Raw genomic sequence first — 23,876 nt, 5'->3', positions numbered from 1 at the left:
TCAGGTGAAGAGGCCATGATAAACCTCTCTTGGGCCATTGGCTCCTCAATCTCCCCAGCACACAGGCAGAGGTTGAGGATGGAGGCGGTGGCAATGGCAGTGACCTACCAATGGTTACAGGGGTGGTGTGTGTCGGTGAGCGCAGGTTTTGCGGAGTGTGTGGTGTGTGTGGTGGGGGGGGGTAAGGTGGTGTTTGAGGAAATACCGCGGCAACTGAAAATTTTACTAGGCAGGAGTAACAAGGCGGGGTTACTGAAAATTTGGATAAGGGCGATGTCGGAGTAAATGACCACGAGTAGCCTAACTGGCTCCCCTGGCTCTTCAAAAAACATCGGGCCGACTGAGCCCTCAAAACAACCAAGACGAAAGGCCGCCTTCTCCAAGCCAGCTGGCCCAGTGGCCGGCTGCTGGAAGGCGGACAGGCTCAACAACACCTCCCGAAGTAGGTCGACTCCTAGCAGGCGACCACCAGAGTGGCTGACTCCTAGCAGGCGGCCCGACCAACACCCTCAAAGTTTGCACCCACATAACGGCGATGTGATGAGTCGTGGCTACAGTGAAGCCTGCCACCCCAGAATTCTGGAGCGAGCGTGGCCACAGTGTGCCATACCGGGCGACCATCCCTCGTCCCGCGTGGCACTGTTGCCACATTGACCATGACATCGCCCACGACAGGCTGTCAGTACGGCCCGCAGGTGGCGGGCCCCCCTGCCAGAGAGTTATTAGAAGGCAACCAGCCCTAACCAGTCGGCATGGGAGGGAGCCGGCTTCCAACAGCCGGCCTCCCCTCGCCCTAGAAGTCTGTGCACCATTAAGCAGATGAGATGGGGTAAGGCTACAGTGAGCGCCCGCCAGGCGGCGGCACTGTAGCCATGCTTACCCCGACAAAGCCATCGTCACCAAGAGTGGGGATACAGTAACCAGCAACCGACAAGGCCCCCGGGCGGTGGGCCCAGCCTGTCGACCCAGAGGCCGGCAGCCGGCGGGACCCACCAGTCGGCGTGCCCCAGCGGCCGACGGAGAAGCCGGCGACCATGGACACTGACGGCCTAGACCCACATCCGGCCGGATTATCATTGTACCCATGGGGGTAGGCCTATATAAACCCCCCAGGGCACCCATGCAAAGGGTTGATCCATGAGAACTACACACACCACATAGAGAGAAGAGGAGATCTAGCCTTGCCCTTCTTCCTCCTCTAGCCGAACAGCTCAAGGAGCCTCTTGTAGCTACTTGTTATTCAGTGATTATGCGGAGACCCCGCAGAGCAGGACTAGGGGTGTTATCTCCTAGGAGAGCCCCGAACCTGGGTAAGATTCGTCGGCGTGCATGTCTTCGCCTCATCCCATTTCCAGGCACCGGCGATGTCTTACTGGCTCCCACAATGATTAGCCACCCGTTGGCATATGTCGCACCTACCACCCGACATTTGGCGCCCACCATGGGGCCAAGTGCACCGTCATCCGGAGACCTGCTCTGTACGAGAACCCTCTTCCTTCCTAGCGAGTGTAGCCAGCCCGGCACACCCGATGGTGCTTAGCCCCGACACGCTGCATGGCATCGATGTCGCTTGCGCAGCGAGTTGCCTCGTCGATCTTCTCGGTGAGGTTTGCCTCTCCAACGAGCCCACGCCAGACGTAGGTGCAACCAGCTCCAAGTGCTTCCTCATCAACCTCCCTGGCAAGCTTGATATCGCCATCGAGCCCACCTCCAACCTGGAGTCAATCGGCTCCACCGACCAGATGCTCGTCGACTCTGACACGGCATCCCTCGACGCCTTCCCCACCAACGTGGTGGTCATCGACGACCCTCTTACTCGCGCCGACAGCAACGGCAGCACCGTCACCGAGGTACTGGTCATGAGCCCCGGCGCCGCCTCCAACGAGAACTCCCACGACGCTCTGCAGATGACACTACACGACTTGTCTACGCCCATTCCGGCGGACGCCGACGCCGAGACACTGGAGGCTCGCCGCCTTGCTCTCATCAAGAACGGCAAGAAGATAGCCACCATGAGACGCCTCACCGAGGCCTATCAGCGTGAGGTCGGTCGTGCCACCTCTGGCACACCGGCTGCTGTAGGGCCTAGCCGGTTTGGCGCTGTCAAGAAGCGCGGCGCGGCCATCGCTAGAATGCTCGGGGCCGACCGCCTAGTTTACGCCACGCCACTCGAGAACCTGTGTGCCGCTCAGGCGGCAGCAGACGAGCTGGAAGGCTTGGATGGCGACGAGCTATGCTGCATGACGAGACATGTCCAGTAGCTCATCGACGCGGCTGCAGAACGGCAAGAAGGCAGCGCCTACACCGAGAGTCCTCCCCCTCGCCGAGAGCATGGCACGACTTCCTAGACGCGGAGACTGCTGGCGGCGACCGCAAGCGAAATAACAAGGAGACGACTGCTAGCCGCAGTCGGACTCGCTTCACCATCGAGCGTGACAAAAATATGGCCTCCCACGAGCTGTGGAACGGTGAGGTGATCGCCCGCCCCCTCCTCCGCCCCGCAGAGAGAGATATCCGTCCCCGCCGCCTGTTGGACACCCAACACTCGGCGACCGGCTAGGCCGCCACGAAGGAGTCAGCGAGAACGACGCCCACCACCGGAACGACCGCCTGGCGCGATCCCTGGCACTAGAAGAGGAAGATGATGTCGGCCCGCCTTGTTTTGGGCCCCACATTCACGACGATCCCTTTACCAAAGGGTGCTTGCTTCCAAGAGACACACCCAAATATAATGGCTCGCTGAAGCCGGAGGACTGGTTGATAGATTACTCCACAACAGTCAGCATAGCAAACGGCAACAGGCGCATTGCCATGAAGTACGTCCCCGTCATGCTTCAAGGCACGGCAAGCACCTGGCTGAACAGCCTCAAGCATTACAGCGTCAACAGCTGGTTGGACTTCACAGAAGTCTTCATCCGCAACTTCACGAGCACATACAAGCGGGCACCCAAGCCCCGCCAACTTTCCTTGTGCGTCCAAGGCCCGACCGAGTCCAGCCGCGACTACCTAACGCGCTAGGCCGAGCTCCGCAACTCCTGTGAAGGGGTGCACGAGGTGCAAGCAATAGAGTACTTCACTGCCGGGTGTCGAGAAGGCACCCTCCTCAAGCACCAACTTCTCTGCGATGAGCCGGCTACACTTGATGAGCTACTGATCATAGCAGACAAGTACGCCACCACCGACTCCTCAATGAAGACAGAGCTCCGAGTAGACGCCTCTAGAAAGGTGCTCCCTCCGGCTCCGAAAACATCGGCTGGCGACACCAATCGGCGCCCGCACTAGAATGACAACAAGCGCAAGGCCCCCATGCCAACTTCCACCAGTCAGCAGGTGGCAACAGTCGAAGATGAGCAGCCCGAGGGGCAGCCTATACCCAAGTGTTAGAAAGGTGGCAGGCTAGCTTGGCAGCCTGCCTTTTCCTACGAGCAAACCCTTGATGCTCCCTGCAAATTCCACAGTGGCGCGAAGCCATCCAATCACACAACCCAGAAGTGCCATTGGATCACCCGAATCTCCAAGGGCGAAGGACTGCTGCCTCCTCCGCCTACTGGCCCTCCGCCTCCGGCTCCTCAATAGCCGGCCGCCCGCCCAGCAGTCGGAGGCATTCAAGACGAGTTCCCTGATGAGCATGCAGCCTATGTCATCTTTACAAGCCAAGCCGAAGACAGGCGCAGCCAGCGCCGACAGCACCAAGAAGTCAATGCAGTCGCCTCCAAAGATCCAGAGTTCATGCATTGGTCTGAAAAGCCCATCAGCTGGAGCCGGGCTGATCACCCAGAGGTGATGCCTTCTTTGGGTTCTTATGCTTTGGCACTGGATGCCACCTTTGCAACGGAGAGACGGGCTGCTCGTTTCTCCCGAGTTCTGATAGATGGCGGAAGCAGTATCAACATAATGTACCATGACACCATGGAGAAGTTGAACATCAAGACGAAGCAGCTCTGACCCAGTTGGACCATCTTCCACGGCATAGTACCCGGCCTATCATGCTCACCAATCAGCAAGATCAAGATAGACGTCCTGTTCGGAGACAAAGATCACTTCCGTCGTGAGGCAGTTTGGTTTGAGGTGGTGGATCTAGAGAGCCCTTATCATGCCTTGCTTGGCCGACCTGCCCTGGCCAAGTTCATGGTTGTGCCCCACTATGCCTACTTCAAGATGAAGATGCCAACCTCCAAGGGCATCATCACCATAGTCGGAGACTACAAGAAATACTCTTCCTGCACACTACAGCCAGCAGCCGACTGGCCGAGTCCCTTGTGATTGCTGCTGAAAAAAGATCCTTGACCGGGTTGTGGCCATGGCCGGCAAGCAGCCGGACCTGTCGCCCCATCCCAAGGAGTCAGAAGCTTAAGGTTCCTTCCAGCCGGCCAAGGAAACAAAGAAGATACCTCTGGACCAAGAGCACCCAGAGAGGTTCGTTGTTGTAGGAGCAAACTTGGACAGCAAATAGGACAGCGAGCTCGTCGATTTCCTCCATGGGAATCGGGATATCTTTGCATGGTCCCCCAAGGACATGCCGGGTGTTCTGACGGATTTCCCTGAGCACAAGCTACATGTCCGAGCAGATGCAAAACCAGTCAAACAACCCCTCCTCCAACTGTCGGGGGAGAAGAGAAGAATTGTTGGTGAAGAGATAGCCCGGCTTCTGGCAGCCGGCTTCATTATGGAAGTGTTCTTTCCAAAATGGCTAGCCAACCCAGTCCTCGTACTGAAGAAGAACAAGAAGTGGCGCATGTGTATAGATTATACCAGCCTCAACAAAGCTTGCCCCAAAGATCCATTTGCTTTGCCTCGGATTGATCAAGTGATAGACTCCACAGCTGGATGCGAGCTGCTGAGTTTTTTTGATGCCTACCCGGGTTACCATCAGATCAAGTGTGATCCAGCTGACCACCTGAAGACCGCCTTCATCACACCATTCGGAGCTTTCTGCTACCTGACTATGACATTCGGCGAGAAATGCCAGTGCCACTTTTCAGCATTGCATGCAGAAATGCCTCCTCAAGCAACTCGGAAGAAATGCCCACGTCTATGTAGACGATATTGTGGTGAAGACGGAGAAGCGCGGCACCCTGCTGGAGGATCTCAAGGAAACATTTGACAACTTGCGCCGATTTCAGATCAAGCTCAACCCTGAGAAATGCGTGTTTAGGGTACCAGCCGACCAGCTCCTCAGCTTCCTGGTGTATGAACGCGGCATTGAATGCAACCCAGTGAAGATCAAGGCCATAGAGAGGATGGATATTCCCACCCGGCTTCGAGACGTCCAAAAGTTCATCGGGTGCCTGGCCTCCCTTAACCGCTTCATCAGTTGGCTAGGGGAGAAGGCTCTTCTCCTATATCAACTCATGAGGAAATCCACTCACTTCAAGTGGAACGACCAGGCGGATGAAGCTTTTCACAAGCTAAAGAAGATGCTGACCACACCGCCTGTCCTGGCGGCCCTGACTGAGAAAGAGCCTATGCTCCTTTACATTGCCGCAACCAGCCGGGTGGTCAGCACAGTCATCGTGGTTCAGCGCCCAGAAGAAGGTAGAGCTCAGAAGGTCCAGAGGCCGGTTTATTACCTGAGTGAAGTACTATCAACCTCGAAGCAGAATTACCCCCACTACCAGAAGGTGTGCTACGGCGTGTACTTTGTCACCAAGAACCTCAAGCCCTACTTTCAAGAGCACCCCATCACGGTTGTTTGCACTACCCCGCTTGCCGTGATCATCGGTAGCCGGGATGCATCCGGTTGGGTGGCCAAGTGGGCCATTGCATTGGCTCCTTATACCATCTTCTATCAGCCTCGCACCGCCATCAAGTCCCAAGTGCTGGCTGACTTCCTCGTCAATTGGGCTGAGACCCAGTACCTGCCACCAGCACCCAACTCCACCCATTGGCGGATGCACTTTGACGGATCCAAGATGCGCCCGGGTTTGGGAGCCGGCATCGTCCTCACCTCTCCCAAAGGCGACAAGCTCAGATACACATTGCAAATCCATTTTGCCGCCTCGAACAACGTGGCCGAGTATGAGGCGCTCATACATGGGCTCTAGCTGGCCAAAGAACTCGGCATCCACCGGATCCTGTGCTATGGCGACTCAGACTTGGTGATCCAACAGTCGTCTGGTGATTGAGACGCCAAGGACGCAAACATGGCAAGCTACCACTTCCTCCTTCATCAACTCAGCGGATACTTTGAAGGGTGCGAGTTTCTCCACGTGCCACGGGCCGACAATGAGCAAGCAGATGCCTTGACACGAATTGGCTCCACCCGACAAGCTATACCAACCAGCGTTTCCCTTCAGCGCCTCCTCAAGCCGTGTGTCAAGTCGTCTCCAGAATCAGATTCCATCTTCATGCCGCCTGACCCTGACGCAGTCGGATCCGACTTGGGGATGGCGGCAGGCGGCTCGGGGACTTTGGCAGGCGGCTCGGGGACTGCTACGGTCACACCCAACCCGGGGACTCCAGCAGTCGGCCCGGGGACTTCAATGACACAGCAGGAGGTGGCCGACTCCAACCCACCACCTCCCAACCCAACCGCCCTAGTCGCAGTAGCCGTGTTGGCAATAGAAGTCACAGCTCCATCATGGGCCTAGCCCATCCTCAACTTTCTTGTAACAGAGAGCTGCCGACTGACGAGATCTCAGCAAGACAAGTCCAACGCCGAGCTGGAGCATACACAATAGTGAACAAAGAGCTCGTTAGGTGCAGTGTGACTAGAGTCTTCCAGTGCTGCGTCGAGCCAGAGAAGGGCATTGCAATCCTCAAAGATATCCATCAAGACGAGTGCGGCCACCACGCGGCCTCAAGATCACTTGTCGCCAAAGCTTTCCGCCGTGGTTTCTTTTGGCCGACTACTTTGGAAGACGCCAAAGAGTTGGTTAAACACTGCAAAAGGTGCCAAGTTTTCAGCTCCAAGCAACACCTGCCGGCTTCTGCCCTCAAGACCACCCCCGTCACTTGACCCTTTGCCGTGTGGGGGCTGGACATGGTGGGCCCATTCAAGACGGCACGAGGCGGCATGACACATCTGCTCGTTGCCATAGACAAGTTCACTAAGTGGATTGAAGCAAAGCTAATCAAGAAGTTGAATGGGCCGACTGTTGTGACATTTATCGCAGACATTACCACTCGGTATGGCATACCACACAACATCATCACCGACAACGGCACAAATTTTGCCAAAGGAGCCTTGGCCCGTTTCTGCATGATGCAGGGCATCCGACTGGACTTAGCGTTCGTTGTCCATTGATACGTACATTTTTCATGATGCTTTTATATCAATATTTATTGCATTATGGGCTGTTATTACACTTTATATCTCAACACTTATGGCTATTCTCTCTTATTTTACAAGGTTTACAATGAAGAGGGGGAATGCCGGCAGCTGGAATTCTGGCTGGAAAAGGAGCAAATATTGGAAACCTATTCTACAAAGCTCCAAAAATCTTGAAACTCCACGAAAGCTATTTTTGGAATTAATAAGAATTATTGAGCTAATAAAGCACACGAGGGGGCCCACACCCTGGCCAGGAGGGTGGGGGCGCGCCCACCCCTACTGGGCACGCCCCCTGTCTCCTGGGCCCCCTGGTGGCCGTCCGGTGCCCAACTTCTGCTATATGAAGGCTTTTACCCTGGAAAAATTTAGAGGCAAGCTTACGGGACGAAGCTCCACCGCCATGAGGCGGAACCTTGGTGGAACCAATCTAGGGCTCCAGCAGAGCTGTTCTACCGGAGAAACTTCCCTCCGGGAGGGGGAAATCATCACCATCGTCATCACCAACGATCCTCTCATCAGGAGGGGGTCAATCTCCATCAACATCTTCACCAGCACCATCTCCTCTCAAAACCCTAGTTCATCTCTTGTATCCAAAACCACAAATTGGTACCTGTGGGTTGCTAGTAGTGTTGATTACTCCTTGTAGTTTATGCTAATTGGTTTACTTGGTGGAAGATCATATGTTCAGATCCTTAATGCATATTAATACTCCTCTGATTATGAACATGAATATGCTTTGTGATTAGTTACATTTGTTCCCGAGGACATGGGTGAAGTCTTGCTATTAGTACTCATGTGAATTTGGTATTCGTTCGATATTTTGATGAGATGTATGTTGTCTTTCCTCTAGTGGTGTTATGTGAACATCGACTACATGACACTTCACCATTATTTGGGCCTAGAGGAAGGCATTGGGAAGTAATAAGTAGATGACGGGTTGCTAGAGTGACATAAGCTTAAACCCTAGTTTATGAGTTGCTTCGTAAGGGGCTGATTTGGATCCATATGTCTAATGTTGTGGTTAGGTTTACCTTAATACTTATTTTGTAATTGCGTATGCTTGCAATAGGGGTTAATCATAAGTGGGATGCTTGTCCCTGTAAGGGCCGTACCCAAGCACCGGTCCACCCACATATCAAATTATCGAAGTACCGAACGCGAATCATATGAGCGTGATGAAAACTAGCTTGACGATAATTCCCATGTGCACTCGGGAGCTCTTTTCTCATTATAAGAAATTGTCCAGGATTGTCCTTTGCTACAAAAAGGATTGGGCCACCTTGCTGCACTTTATTTACTTTCATTGCTTGTTACTCGTTACAATTTGTCTTATCACAAAACTATCTGCTACCTACAATTTCAGTGCTTGTAGAGAAAACCTTACTGAAAACCGCTTGTCATTTCCTTCTGCTCCTCATTGGGTTTGACACTCTTACTTATTGAAAGGATTACGATAGATCCCCTATACTTGTGGGTCATCAAGACTCTTTTCTGGCACCGTTGCCAGGGAGTGATGCGCCTTTGGTGAGTGGAACTTGGTAAGGAAACATTTATATAGTGTGCTGAAATTTTCTGTCACTTGTTATTATGGAAACTAATCCTTTGAGGGGCTTGTTTGGGGTATCATCACCCCGCCCAGAAGAGCATAGACTTGCTCCTCAACCTACTGAACCTACTGAAAATATTTACTTTGATATTTCTTCGGGTATGATATAGAAACTGCTAGCTAATCCCTTTGCAGGAGATGGAACTTTGCATCCCGATTTACACCTTATCTTTGTGGATGAAGTTTGTGGATTATTTAAGCTTGCAGGTATTCCTGATGATGTTGTCAAAAGGAAGGTCTTCCCATTATCTTTTAAGGGAGATGCATTGACATGGTATAGGCTATGTGATGATACAAGATCTTGGAACTCTAAACGATTGAAGTTGGAATTTCACCAGAAGTTCTATCCTATGTGTCTTGTTCATCGTGATCGTAATTACATATATAATTTCTGGCCTCGCGAAGGAGAAAGCATCGCTCAAGCTTGGGGGAGGCTTAAGTCAATGTTATATTCATGCCCCAATCATGAGCTCTCAAAAGAAATAATTATTCAAAAAAATTATGCTCGGCTTTCTCCCAATGATCGCAACATGCTCGATACTTCCTGTGTTGGTTCTTATATGCTTAAGACTATTGAATTCAAATGGTACTTATTGGAAAGAATTAAATGCAACTCTAAAGATTGGGGTTCCGACGATGGTAAGGAGTCAGGTATGACACCTAAGTTTGATTGTGTTAAATCTTTTATGGATACCGGTGCTTTTCGTGGATTTAGCACTAAATATGGACTTGACTCTGAGATAGTAGCTTCTTTCTGTGAATCTTTTGCTACTCATGTTGATCTCCCTAAGGAGAAGTGGTTTAAATATAATACTCCCATTGAAGTAAAAGTAGTTGCACCTATTATAGTTGAAGAAAAGACTGTCACTTATAGCTATCCTATTGTTCAAACTACTTATGTTGAGAAACCTCCTTTTCTTGTTAGGATAAAGGATCATGCTAAAACTTCAACTGTTGTTCATAAGAGTAATACTAGGACTTATACACCTCCTGAGCAAATTAAATTTGAACCTAGTTTTGCTATGGTTAAAGGTCTCTTGGATGATGATTCAGATGGGCATGTTATTTATTTCTGTGGTGAGACGGCTAATATTGTTAGACCAGATACTAAGATACATAGACCGGTTGTAGGCATACATGTTATTTCTGTTAAAATAGGAGATCGTTGTTATCATGGCTTATGTGATATGGGTGCTAGTGCTAGTGCAATATCCTATGACTTATATAAAGAAATTATGCATGATATTGCACTCGTTGGATTGGAAGGTATTGATGTTACTATCAAGCTTGCCAATAGAGATACTATTTCACCAATTGGGATTGTTAGAGATGTTGACGTCTTGTGTGGGAAGGTTAAATATCCTGCTGATTTTCTTGTTCTTAGTTCCCCACAAGATGATTTTTGTCCCATTATTTTTGGTAGACCCTTCTTGAATACTGTTAAAGCTAGGATTGATTGTGAAAAGGATAATGTTACAATTGGCTTAGGGGATATGTCTCATGAGTTTAATTTTGCTAAGTTTCGTAGACAACCCCGTGATAAAGAATCACCTAGTAAGGGTGAGATTATTGGTCTTGATTCTATTTCCGCGCCTCCTACTGATCCACTAGAACAATATTTGCTAGACCATGAAAATGATATGTTTATGAACGAAAGAAGGGAAATAGATAAATTATTCCTTCAACAGGAACCTATTCTGAAACACAATCTACCCGTTAAAATTCTAGGGGATCCCCCTCCACCCAAGGCTGATCCCGCGTTTGAACTCAAACCATTACCCAATAATCTTAAGTATGCTTATCTTGATGAAAAGAAAATATATCCTGTTATTATTAGTGCTAACCTTTCAAAGCAAGAAGAAGAAAGATTATTGAAAACTCTAAAGAAGCACCGTGCTGCTATTGGATATACTCTAGATGATCTCAAGGGCATTAGTCCCACATTATGCCAACACAAAATTTATTTGGAGGACGATGCCAAACCAGTTAGAGATCCTCAACGGCGATTGGATCCAAAGATGAAATAAGTGGTAAGAAAGGAGATACTAAAACTCCTTGAGGCATGTATAATTTATCCCGTTGTTGATAGTGATTGGGTAAGCCCTGTCCATTGTGTTCCTAAAAAGGGAGGTATTACTGTCGTTCCTAATGATAAAGATGAATTGATCCCGCCAAGAATTATTACAGGTTATAGGGTGGTAATCGATTTCCGTAAATTAAATAAAGCTACTAAGAAAGATCATTACCCTTTACCTTTTATCGATGAAATGCTAGAAAGACTATCCAAACACACACATTTCTGCTTTCTAGATGGTTATTCTGGTTTCTCTCAAATACCTGTGTCAGCGAAGGATCAATCAAAAACTACTTTTACTTGCCCTTTCAGTACTTTTGCTTATAGACGTATGCCTTTTGGTTTATGTAATGCACCTATTACCTTTCAAAGATGCATGATGGCTATATTCTCTGACTTTTGTGAAAAAATTTGTGAGGTATTCATGGATGATTTCTCCATTTATGGATCCTCTTTTGATGATTGCTTGAGCAACCTTGATCGAGTTTTGCAGAGATGTGAAGACACTAATCTCGTGTTGAATTGGGAAAAGTGCCACTTTATGGTTAATGAAGGCATTGTCCTGGGGCATAAGATTTCTGAGAGAGGTATTGAAGTTGATAAAGCTAAAGTTGATGCTATTGAAAAGATGCCATGTCCCAAGGACATAAAAGGTATAAGAAGTTTCCTTGGTCATGCCGATTTTTATAGGAGGTTCATTAAGGACTTCTCTAAAATCTCTAGGCCTATGAATAATTTATTGCAAAAATATATTCCTTTTGTCTTTGATGATGATTGTGTAGAAGCATTTGAAATACTTAAGAAAGCTTTGATCACTGCACCTATTGTTCAGCCACCTGATTGGAATTTACCTTTCGAAATTATGTGTGATGCTAGTGATTATGCTGTAGGTGATGTTCTAGGGCAAAGAGTTGATAAGAAATTGAATGTTATATAGTATGCTAGTAAAACTCTTGATAGTGCCTAGAGAATTTATACTACTACTGAAAAAGAGTTCTTAGCAGTTGTGTTTGCTTGTGATAAGTTTAGACCTTATATTGTTGATTCCAAAGTTACTATTCACACTGATCATGCTGCTATTAAATATCTTATGGAAAAGAAAGATGCTAAGCCTAGACTAATTAGATGGGTTCTCTTGCTCCAAGAATTTGATTTGCATATGGTTGATAGAAAGGGAGCTAAGAACCCCGTTGCGGACAACTTGTCTAGGTTAGAGAATGTTCTTGATGACCCACTACCTATTGATGATAGCTTCCCTGATGAACAACTAGCAGCCATTAATGCTTCTCGTACTGCTCCTTAGTATGGTGATTATGCTAATTACATTGTTGCTAAATTTATACCACCTAGTTTCACATACCAGCAAAACAAAAAGTTCTTTTACGATTTAAGACATTACTTCTGGGATGACCCACACCTTTATAAGGAAGGAGTAGATGGTGTTATTAGACGTTGTGTACCTGAGCATGAACATGAACAGATCCTACGCAAGTGTCACTCTGAATCATATGGAGGGAACCACGCTGGAGATAGAACTGCACATAAGGTATTGCAATCTGGTTTTTATTGGCCTACTCTCTTCGAAGATGCTCGTAAGTTTGTCTTGTCTTGTGATGAATGTCAAAGAATTGGTAATATTAGTAGGCGTCAAGAAATGCCTATGAATTATTCTCTTGTTATTGAACCATTTGATGTTTGGGGCTTTGATTATATGGGACCTTTTCCTGCCTCTAATGGTTATACACATATTTTAGTTGTTGTTGATTATGTTACTAAGTGGGTAGAAGCTATTCCAACTAGTAGTGCTAATCATAACACTTCTAGTAAAATGCTTAAAGAAGTTATTTTTTCTAGGTTTGGAGTCCCTAGATATCTTCTGACTGATGGTGGTTCACATTTTATTCATGGTGTTTTCTGTAAGATGCTTGCTAAGTATGATGTTAATCATAGAATCACATCTCCTTATCACCCGCAGTCTAGTGGTCAAGTAGAGTTGAGCAATAGAGAGATCAAATTAATTTTGCAAAAGACTGTGAATAGATCTAGAAAGAATTGGTCCAAAAAACTTGACGATGCATTATGGGCCTATAGAACTACATATAAAAATCCTATGGGTATGTCTCCGTATAAGATGGTTTATGGAAAAGCATGTAACTTACCTCTTGAACTTGAACATAAAGCATATTGGGCTATTAAAGAGCTCAATTATGACTTCAAACTTGCCGGTGAGAAGATGTTATTTGATATTAGCTCACTTGATGAATGGAGAACCCAAGCATATGAGAATGCCAAGCTATTCAAAGAAAAAGTCAAACGCTGGCATGACAAAAGGATTCAAGAGCGTGAGTTTGATGTAGGTGATTATGTGTTATTATTCAACTCTCGTTTAAGATTTTTTGCAGGAAAACTTCTCTCTAAATGGGAAGGTCCTTACGTTATCGAGGAGGTCTATCGTTCCGGTGCCATAAAAATCAACAACTTCGAAGGCACAAGTCCGAGGGTGGTGAACGGTCAAAGAATTAAACATTATATCTCATGTAATCCCATCAATGTTGAAACTAATATTATTGAAACCGTAACCCCGGAGGAATACATAAGGGACACTTTCCAGAATGTTCCAGACTCCGAAAAGGAATAGGTATGTGGTACGGTAAGTAAACCGACTCCAAATCAATTCTAATGGAAATTCCTATCAGTTTTGGAATATTTAAGAATTTTAGGAAGAAAGAAGTAGTCCGGGAAGGACACGAGGCCTCCACGAGGGTGGAGGGCACGCCCACCCTTCCTGGGCGCGCCCCCCTGTCTCGTGGCCACCTCGTGTGCCTCTCGGACTCTGTTTTCTTGCACGTTACGTATTTTGGTCGGTTAAAATTCATTATATAATCTCCCGATGGCTTTGACCACCGTATCATGCAAATATCCTATGTTTTCATTTCAAGCCATTCCTGTTGCAGATTAAGAGCAAGCTGTCTTCTCAAGAGTCAGTCAGGGAGAGTAAGGTGTCCTACCCAACACCAGGTCCAGGAGCAAATAGCGATGATTATCACTTTGGGCCATCAATGGAGGATGAGATGGAGGCTGACTTGAAAAGGATAGATGCCAAGGAGGAGGACCAACAAGTTACCTCTCGCTACCAAGCAGGATTCATGATGGGGGAACCTCGTTGCTCGGCTATTCCAAATTTGGTTATCCCTTCCAATGTTAAATTCCTTTCTTATGAAAACATGAAAAAGAGCGTCACTTGTTCTCCAGAAGCTATGCAGCATCCTTGGGTAAAGGGAGCTTTAGCCGTTACGGGAAAGCTCCGCAAAGAAATTATGGACCTCAAGCAACAAGTCAATAAGCTCGAGGAGGAGAATCGTATCCTGAGGGGCATTGTCGGTGTCAAAACCTGCGGATCTCGGGTAGGGGGTCCCAAACTGTGCGTCTAGGCGGATGGTAACAGGAGACAAGGGACACGATGTTTTTACCCAGGTTCGGGCCCTCTCGATGGAGGTAAAACCCTACTCCTGCTTGATTAATATTGATGATATGGGTAGTACAAGAGTAGATCTACCACGAGATCAAAGAGGCTAAACACTAGAAGCTAGCCTATGGTATGATTGTTGTTCGTCCTACGGACTAAAACCCTCCGGTTTATATAGACACCGGAGAGGGTTAGGGTTACACAGAGTCAGTTACAGTGGTAGGAGATCTACATATCTGTATCGCCAAGCTTGCCTTCCACGCCAAGGAAAGTCCCATCCGGACATTGGATGAAGTCTTCAATCTTGTATCTTCATAGTCCAGGAGTCCGGCCAACGGTGATAGTTCGGCTATCCAGACACCCCCTAGTCCAGGACTCCCTCAGTAGCCCCTGAACTAGGCTTCAATGACGATGAGTCCGGCGCATATTGTCTTTGGCATTGCAAGGCGGGTTCCTCCTCTGAATACTTCATAGAAGATTTTGAACACAAGGATAGTGTCCGGCTCTGCAAAATAAGTGCCACATACCACCGTAGAGAGAATAATCTTTACACAAATTCAATCTGCTGACGTATTCTACGGTGTGACGTCACACCATGACCAAGCCTTTATTGGAATCGTTTTTACTGTCCCACCTCAGCGTGTTTAGCGAGGCGGTTTCCTTGGCATGTCTTATCAAAGCGGAGATCATGCCCCCTTATTACGGGATTCTCATCAATACGGGCGTGGGTAATCCAACCGAGCCATTGATTACGGTGTTTGGGAGATAAGCGAGTTTTACCAGGCTGGTGGGAACACATAGTTTCGTCCGTCCATAAAAGGGGATAAGGATCCACCTTTTTACCTACGCCTTCTTCCTCCTTTGCTTATCCGTTTCCGCGCACTCGAGCTCCAGCGCCCAAGTCCGCACATCTTGCCTCAACCTTCCCCAGCCATGTCCAGAGCGGGAGGCAAGTGGATGGCCTCCTCCGTCACGGAGGGGCACATCAAAAAGTTGAGGAAAGCCGGATACCTGCACAACGACATTGCGCACCGGCTTCCAGATGAGGGGCAGCTCGTCCCCACCCCCAGGCCCCATGAGAGGGTGGTGTTCCTTCCACCATTTCCTCCGCGGACTAGGCTTCCCACTCCACCCATTTGTCCGAGGGCTCATGTTCTACTACGGCCTGGATTTCCACGATCTGGCCCCAAATTTCATCCTCAACATCTCAGCGTTTATCGTTGTGTGCGAGGCCTTCCTCCGCGTCAAGCCCTACTTCGGCTTATGGCGGAAGACCTTCAATGTCAAGCCGAAGGTAGTGGGCGGCCAGCAGGCGGAGTGCGGAGGCGCCATGGTGGGAAAGATGCCCAACGTCATATGGATCAAGGGCGCCTTCATGGAAACCATCAAAGGGTGGCAATCGGGGTAGTTCTACATCACCGAGCCGCGTGACCCTGAATGGGCAGCGGCCCCTGAATTCCGATCTGGCATCCCCACACGGCTCACCTCCTGGAAAGAGAAGGGCCTGACATGGGGTGACTTGGAAGAGCTGACCGGACTCCAAACCTGCGTCCAAAACCTTGTGAACAAGAAGATCAAGCTCGTCAACATAGTCCAGGTCATGCTCATCCGTCGGATCCTCCCGTGCCAACAACGGGCCTTCAATTTGTGGGAGTTTGATCCGGCATAGCACCAAACTTTGAGCAGGCTCTTCGAGATGCCTAGAAGGTGCTGTTCAAGGGCGCCGAGGCTCCCGCATCCACTACCGAAGATCGCGGATTCAACTCGCAGCGTCAAGCCGGCGAGGTAAGCTATTTTACCCTTTACGGACACTTGTTTTTCATAGTTTGACTCTATGCGGGATCTAAACTCCCTTACCTTTGACAGGCCTAGCAGAAGAAGTCCGGGTAGGTTAACTGTCCGGCTCCCTTACCAGAAGACCCAGCGGACGCCTGATTGACGGGGCTGCTGGTTCCGGAACCTCACGTGGTGCTGAATAAGAAGGCCAAGAAGAAGGCCACGGGAACTCGAAAGAGTTCCCCGCGTCAGGTGTTATCGGGCTCATCGTTCGATGACTCCGAGGCGGACTCCTCCCGCGAAGACGAGGAGGAGAAAAAAGAGGCTTCTCCCCCAGCGGGGAGAGAGAAGAAAAGGAAGGCCTCCCCAACTGGGGAGGCCAAAGGGTCCAAGAAGGGAAGGACCCTTCCTCCGGACTACTCCACCAACACCGACGACGGCGAAGAGGAGTGGCCATCGAGGGCTAAGCCCCTGGCGACATCGTAAGTGTCCGGATACCAGAATAATTCACGGCGTTTCATTTGTCGCATAGAATCTCCTAACGCCGAATACAACCCTGCAGCCCGCCCAAGGACGGGCTCGACATTTCAACGAGCGGCTCCCTGGCTCCGTCGGGCGTGAATAGCACTTCACTTCCGGCCGCCTCCTCTCCTCGCGCTGCTGATGACGCCGAGGTGGGGTCCCATAAGGGGCCCAGCCAGGAGGAGGAGGTCCCGGAGGTGCCGCAAGGCAACCTCCCGGACTTTGGGCATAAGGGGGATCAAACCCCAAGGGGTTCTAAGTACGGCCCTGGGCCGGACTCCGCACCGGAACCTTCAGTGGTTCCGGAGTTCGACGGGCGGTCCCTTTGTAAGAAGGGCGAGACTGCGACACCGGTGACCTCCGTCCAACCGGAGGCGCCGAATAATTTGCTGGAGGCGCTTAACGGCGCCTCCATCAACGAGGAGCACCGCACTGTTATGAGTGTGGTGATCCAGAAGGTTCAGTCCGCCAAGACCGGGCTGACTGAAGCCTGCGCCAGCCTTCTAACAGGCTTTGAGGTATGTATTTAAGATATGTAAAAATATTACCGCATAGATAGTAGCCCCTGATGCTCAGTTTGGTGTTCGGAAAGAAAAGCCAAACTGAGGATCGAAAAAGATATACGCAGGATTCTAACATAAGCATGTCAATATGGGAATGCAGGCTGCACTGCTGACCTCTGCCGCACTGACTGCGGAGGTCAATGCATTGAAGTATAGCCTCGAGCGGTCCGAGAAGCAGCTCGAGGACAAGGAAGGTAAGTAATACCTTATGGAAGTATATAAAAATGTGGTTGCAAAAAATAACAGGAATAACGTGAAAATTGCAGGGGCCACGAACGAGGTGGCAAGCCTGAAGGAAGCGGTGTCCAAGGCCGAAAACAGTGCGGCCGCGGAGCGCACCAAGCGAGAGAAGCAGGAGGCGTGGGTGGCGGAGGTGCGGCAAGAGCTCCAGGCTCTCGTGGAAAAACACGAGAGTGTGGAGCGTGACTCGAAGACTCGAGAGTCTGAGCTCGCCTTGGCTCTTGAGAGTGGCAAAGCCACTAAGGCCGAAGCCCAGAAGTCCCTCCAGCAGATTGAGGCGATAAAAAAGATAGCGGCAGGTAAGGCATTTTATATGCAAAGCAAGCATGTAAAAGAGAATTATCTGTTACTTACCCGAATCCGGAGCTCTCCAGGAGCATTCGCAGATCTGCCCCGTAGTGTGTCCGATGCTGCCGCGTTCTAGCGAGCCGAGGAGGGGAGCTCAACGGAAAAGGTGTTCTGGTCTCAATATGCTGAGGCCGGACATCCGGTGCCCCTGAGCGACCAGCTGAAGCAGCTGGCCGAGCTCCACAAGGTGGCCGAACAGGCCATGAAGGGCCTCATAGTTTGGCTGTGGCCTAAAGAAGCCATGCCTGGGAGCTACTTCGATCTGGTGCGGCGGCTGGTGGACGCCTGTCCATGGATTGAAGTCATTAAGCGTTCCGTCTGCATTGAAGGTGCCCGTCGGGCCCTTACCCGTGCTAAAGTGCACTGGGGCAAGATGGACGCCGAGAAGCTTGTGACAGACGCGCCACTGCTGGGCAAGGAGTATCGCAAGCCCGAGATGTATTATGAGGGCGTCCTGAAGGGTGCCTGCCTTATAGCGGGTGAATGCTCCAAAGATGTAATTTTTGAGTAGACTCGCATTTGTTCTCCTGTACGCTGAAAACTTTGTTCATATGCGCTAAGCAACGCTTGTTAATTTAAAATATTACCTTCTGTGCGGCCGTTTATCAAATTTGAGAGATGGCGAGTCGTTGGATTCATCCCCCATGCCACGAGTGCTGGGGTGTTCGGGGTAAACTTGAGCGCTCTTGTTCCCATTCTTGGGTCCTTCAAGGGAGGCGTTCAACACGACGAACGAGGCAACCGGACTATAATGCATGAACACTCTCACTTAGCCATAGAATTCTATAATTTTAAATTTCGGCGAAGCCCCTGGTATTCGGAAGACCGAGTTCGGGGCGCTAACTACGCCTTGGCCGGACAATGCCGACTCCTCGCTCAAAGCGGCATGAGTCTTTAGGGACCCGAAAAACCTCTCGAACAGTGACCGCCTCTCGCCCTATCATGACGGTCAGTTTTAGCTTTCTCCACTGAGGTGCTCGACCCAGCTCAACCGAGGCACAATCGCAGTGGTTCTCCCAGTGCTACCTTAGCCGATATAACGGAACGTAAGGTACCAAAACATGGGAGCCGGGCAAACCCAACTATTGACCCAAGACATGATTCGAAGCCGATGCATATAATGCTATAAGTTCGGGGTGCCGCACTTGTGAAAATGTTCGGACTTATCACACCATGTTTTGGGGTACTTAAGCCCCTGGTGTATTGACCGTACCAAGTTGTACGGGTGCAACATGTCATAGATGAACATTTATGAAAAAAAGAAATGCACTAATAAGCAGAAGCTATGTATAGTTTATTCAAAAGATACTGCAATGAAAGCAGAACGATACAAATAGTGCGATAAGCAAGGGATGGGACTATTTGACATGTCCCCCTCCAGGGGTAGGCTGCGGGATGGTATGTAAAACAGGTATACTGCTCATAATAGAGACCACCTGGACACTCAACGTAGCTTTTCTGCTTCCCTGGCTGTTGCATCGTGAGTTCGGCGATTCTACTGCCAGACAGGGCTTCTGGAAAACGGAGTCCTGAGAATAAGAAAAAAAAGAATGACACAATTGGGAGCCCCTGGTGCGGTTGAGCCGCACTCTGGGCATGCCGTGGTCGTGCCCCTCCCCCTATGCCCATGGTATCTCCAGAGCGTAGTTATGTACGCATGGTACTGGTCTCGCGATTTCGCGAGGGCTGGGGTTGGGGCCACATTGCTACGCGTGCTCGGAACGTCCCAGACGGTCTTGTTGTAGGTTACTCCAGGCGCGCTTGACGGTGTCCGAACGTTTAGTAGTCGGACTCGAGAATTGCCTTAAGAGGCTGCTTTGTACTTCCGCCGCGAGGGCCGCCGTATGCTCCTCCGTTCGGAGAGAGCGTTCGGTGTTTCCATTGACCGTGATTACTCCTCGAGGGCTTGGCATATTGAGCTTGAGGTATGCGTAGTGCGGCACCGCATTGAACTTTGCAAATGCGGTTCATCCAAGCAGTGCGTGATATCCACTGCGGAACGGGACTATGTCGAAGATTAATTCCTCGCTTCGGAAGTTATCCGGGGATCCGAAGACCACTTCGAGTGTAACTGAGCCTATACAGTTGGCCTCTACACCTGGTATGACGCCTTTAAAGGTCGTTTTTGTGGCTTTAATCCTTGAGGGGCCTATGCCCATTTTGCGCACTGTATCCTGGTAAAGCAGGTTCAGGCTGCTGCCGCCGTCCATCAGGACTCTAGTGAGGAGAAATCCGTCAATGATTGGGTCAAGAACCAATGCGGCGAATCCGCCATGGCGGATGCTAGTGGGGTGGTCCCTTCGATCAAAAGTGATCGGGCAGGAGGACCATGGGTTGAACTTTGGGGTGACTGGCTCCATCGCGTATACGTCCCTTAGTGCATGCTTCCGCTCCCTTTTGGGTATGTGGGTTGTGTATATCATGTTCACCGTCCGCACTTGTGGGGGAAAGCCCTTCTGTCCTCTATTGTTTGACGGCCGGGGCTCCTCCTCGTCATCGCTATGCAGCCCCTTGTCGTTGTTTTCGGCATTTAACTTGCCTGCCTGCTTGAACACCCAACAATACCTATAGGTGTGGTTGGCTGGTTTTTCAGGGGTGCCATGTATCTGGCACGAGCGATCGAGTATTCGGTCCAAATTGGTCGGGCCCTGAGTATTTCTTTTGAATGACTTTTTCCGCTGACCGGGTTTGGAGCCTCTGAATCCGGCATTGACTGCCGTATCTTTAGCATTATCACCGTTAATGCGGCGCTTGTGCTTGTTGCGACGCGACCTGCCATTGCTGTCCTTGGTATCCGAACTACCAGGGTTTTTGGTCAGGTTGTTACTGCGAGCTAGCCAGCTGTCCTCTCCCGTGCAGAAGCGGGTCATGAGTGATGTGAGGGCTGCCATGGATTTCGGCTTTTCCTGTCCTAGGTGCCGGGCAAGCCACTCGTCGCGGATGTTATGTTTGAAGGTTGCAAGGGCCTCTGCATCTGGACAGTCAACGATTTGATTTTTCTTGGTTAAGAACCATGTCCAGAATTGTCTGGCCGATTCATCTGGCTGCTGAATTATGTGGCTTAGGTCATCACCGTCTGGTGGTCGCACATATGTGCCCTGGAAGTTAACAAGGAATGCGGCTTCCAGGTCTTTCCAACAACCAATTGATTCTGCTGGCAAGCTGTTGAGCCAATGCCGAGCTAGTCCTTTAAGCTTGAGTGGGAGGTATTTGATGGCATGTAGATCATCGCCGCGGGCCATGTGGATGTGAAGGAGATAGCCCTCGATCCAAACCGCAGGATCTGTTGTGCCGTCGTATGATTCAATGTTTATGGGTTTGAAACCCTCGGGGATTTGATGATCCATTACTTCGTCTGTGAAGCATAGTGGGTGTGCGGCGCCTCTGTATTGGGCTATATCACGACGCAGCTCAAATGAGCTTTGCCTACTGTGTTCGGCCCGGACGGAATTGCTGTATCTGGCGTGACGGTTGTCAGCACATGTCGTGGGGCGCCCACGCGGTCCATAGATCGATCTTATTTGCCTTGCATTGTCCTCCAATATGTCTCGCAAGTCTGGCGCATTTCCCCATGGCTTTGTATTTTTCGAGCGACGCCGGGGTGCGGCTTTATTGGAGGGCCTAGAGGCCTCTTTGTCGCGGCCACGAGGTGGCCGGTCGGCCGCGTCATGCGCTGGTCATGTAGATTTGGGTGCTTCCTCCTCTAATTGGGGTAGCAGCTTGCGTTTTGGGTAGCTCCTGGAGGGGCGATCGAGTTTGTACTCTTCGGCTGCAAGGACTTTGGTCCATCTGTCAGCTAGCAAGTCTTGGTCAGCTCTAAGCTGCTGCTGCTTTTTCTTAAGGCTGCTTGCCGTGGCTATAAGCCTGCGCTTGAAACGCTCTTGTTCGACGGGATCCTCGGACACGACAAATTCGTTGTCATCGAGGCTTGCTTCATCTTCGGAGGGAGGCATATAATTATCGTCCTCTACCTCTCTGTCTGCCGCTCTATCATGAGGGTTGGCTTCTCCCTCCTCCTATGTTGAATCCTGCTGGAGGGGGTTATCTTCAGCACTGTCCGGGGTGTTATTATCTCCCGTGCCGGAATCACCGTTTTTGTTGTGGCGGGATTTAGAGCGGCGCCGCTGACGCCAGCGCTTGGGCTGTTTCTTGGAGGGGTCATCCTCCACTGTTCCATTGCCATTCCCATCTTTTGGGGTGTCCACCATGTTTATGTCGTATGACGAGGTGGCCTTCTAGTGCCTTGTAGGCGCTGGTTCTTGGTTGTCTCCTGCATCGTCATCCATACCGTCGATGTCTTCGGAGTCGAAGTCGAGCATGTCGGTTAAATCGTCGACAGTGGCTACAAAGTGGGTGGTGGGTGGGTGTTGAATTTCTTCGTCGTCCGCATCCCAACCTTCCTGACCATAGTCCGGCCAGGGCTCTCCTAATAAGGAGAGAGACTTTAGTGAATTCAGGATGTCGCCAGAGGGTGAGTGCTGAAAGATGTCCGCGGCAGTGAACTCCATAACCAGCACCCAATCGGATTTGATTGGCAGGGGCGCGGGAGGTTCGGAGTCCGGAGAGGAGTCCGGCACCTCGGAGTCACGGGCTTTGCAAAGGACAGGGATGGTGTTCGGCTCAATCGCCATAGAGATCGTAGCCCCCGAGGCGGTGTCCAGCCACTCGTCCTCGATTGGCGAAGTCGGCTCCGAGCTAAGGGTCAGAGCGGACGCTAGTGCGGCCTCCAGGGCACAGTTCGGCAGCAGAGCTAGATCATACCCATTGAGACAGTGCGGCGCGCTTGGCTGTGGCTCGAATCTGTCGAAGATCAAGTCTCCGCGGATGTCAGCCATGTAGTTCAAACTCCCAAATCTGACCTGATGGCCAGGGGCGTAGCTTACGATCTGCTCCAGATGGCCAAGTGAATTGGCCCGCAGTGCAAAGCCGCCGAATACGAAGATCTGTCCGGGAGAAAAGTCTCACCCTGGACCGCGTCGTTGTTGATGATCGAAGGAGCTATCGGGCCTAAAGGTGACGACACAGAGGAACTCTCAATGAAAGCACCAATGTCGGTGTCAAAACCGGCGGATCTCGGGTAGGGGGTCCCGAACTGTGCGTCTAGGCGGATGGTAACAGGAGACAAGGGACACAATGTTTTTACCCAGGTTCGGGCCCTCTCGATGGAGGTAAAACCCTACTCCTGCTTGATTAATATTGATGATATGGGTAGTACAAGAGTAGATCTACCACGAGATCAAAAGAGGCTAAACCATAGAAGCTAGCCTATGGTATGATTGTTGTTCGTCCTATGGACTAAAACCCTCCGGTTTATATAGACACCAGAGAGGGTTAGGGTTACACAGAGTTGGTTACAATGGTAGGAGATCTACATATCTGTATCGCCAAGCTTGCCTTCCACGCCAAGGAAAGTCCATCCGGTCCCATCTGGACACGGGACGAAGTCTTCAATCTTGTATCTTCATAGTCCAGGAGTCCGGCCAACGGTGATAGTTCGGCTATCCGGACACCCCCTAGTCCAGGACTCCCTCAGGCATCATCGCCAAGAAGATCACGACACCAACTATGAAGAAGGAGACATAATCACATGGGTATGGGCACTCCCCTTGGCAACTGCCAAGCTTGGGGGAGGTGCCCCGGTATCGTATCTCCATCACACTACTATCTTTACCGTTTTACTTAGTTCAATCCTTTTAGTAGTATCTTGATCTAGTAGATTGAAGTTTTGGCATGAATTAGCTTTGAGTTTTGCTTTGTGATCTCTTTATGTAATCGATTCCGTAAACTATCTATAATAAAGATTAGTGTTGAGTCAAGGTCTTTGCTATCTTGCCATGATCTTGAGAACGTAGAAATAATAAAAAGAATAAAAGAGTTCATATTGATATTATGGATAGTAACGACTTCACACATAGAAAGTATGAGGCATAAAATTTGTTGAGAATTGACAAACGTAGTTTTGGTCATTGTTGCAATTAATAGGAAGTAATAAGGAAAGAGAGGTTTTC

This window comes from Triticum dicoccoides, chromosome 7B (genome assembly GCF_002162155.2).
Source record: "Triticum dicoccoides isolate Atlit2015 ecotype Zavitan chromosome 7B, WEW_v2.0, whole genome shotgun sequence".
Classification (NCBI taxonomy): domain Eukaryota; kingdom Viridiplantae; phylum Streptophyta; class Magnoliopsida; order Poales; family Poaceae; genus Triticum; species Triticum dicoccoides.
This window is presented reverse-complemented; position numbering follows the sequence as displayed.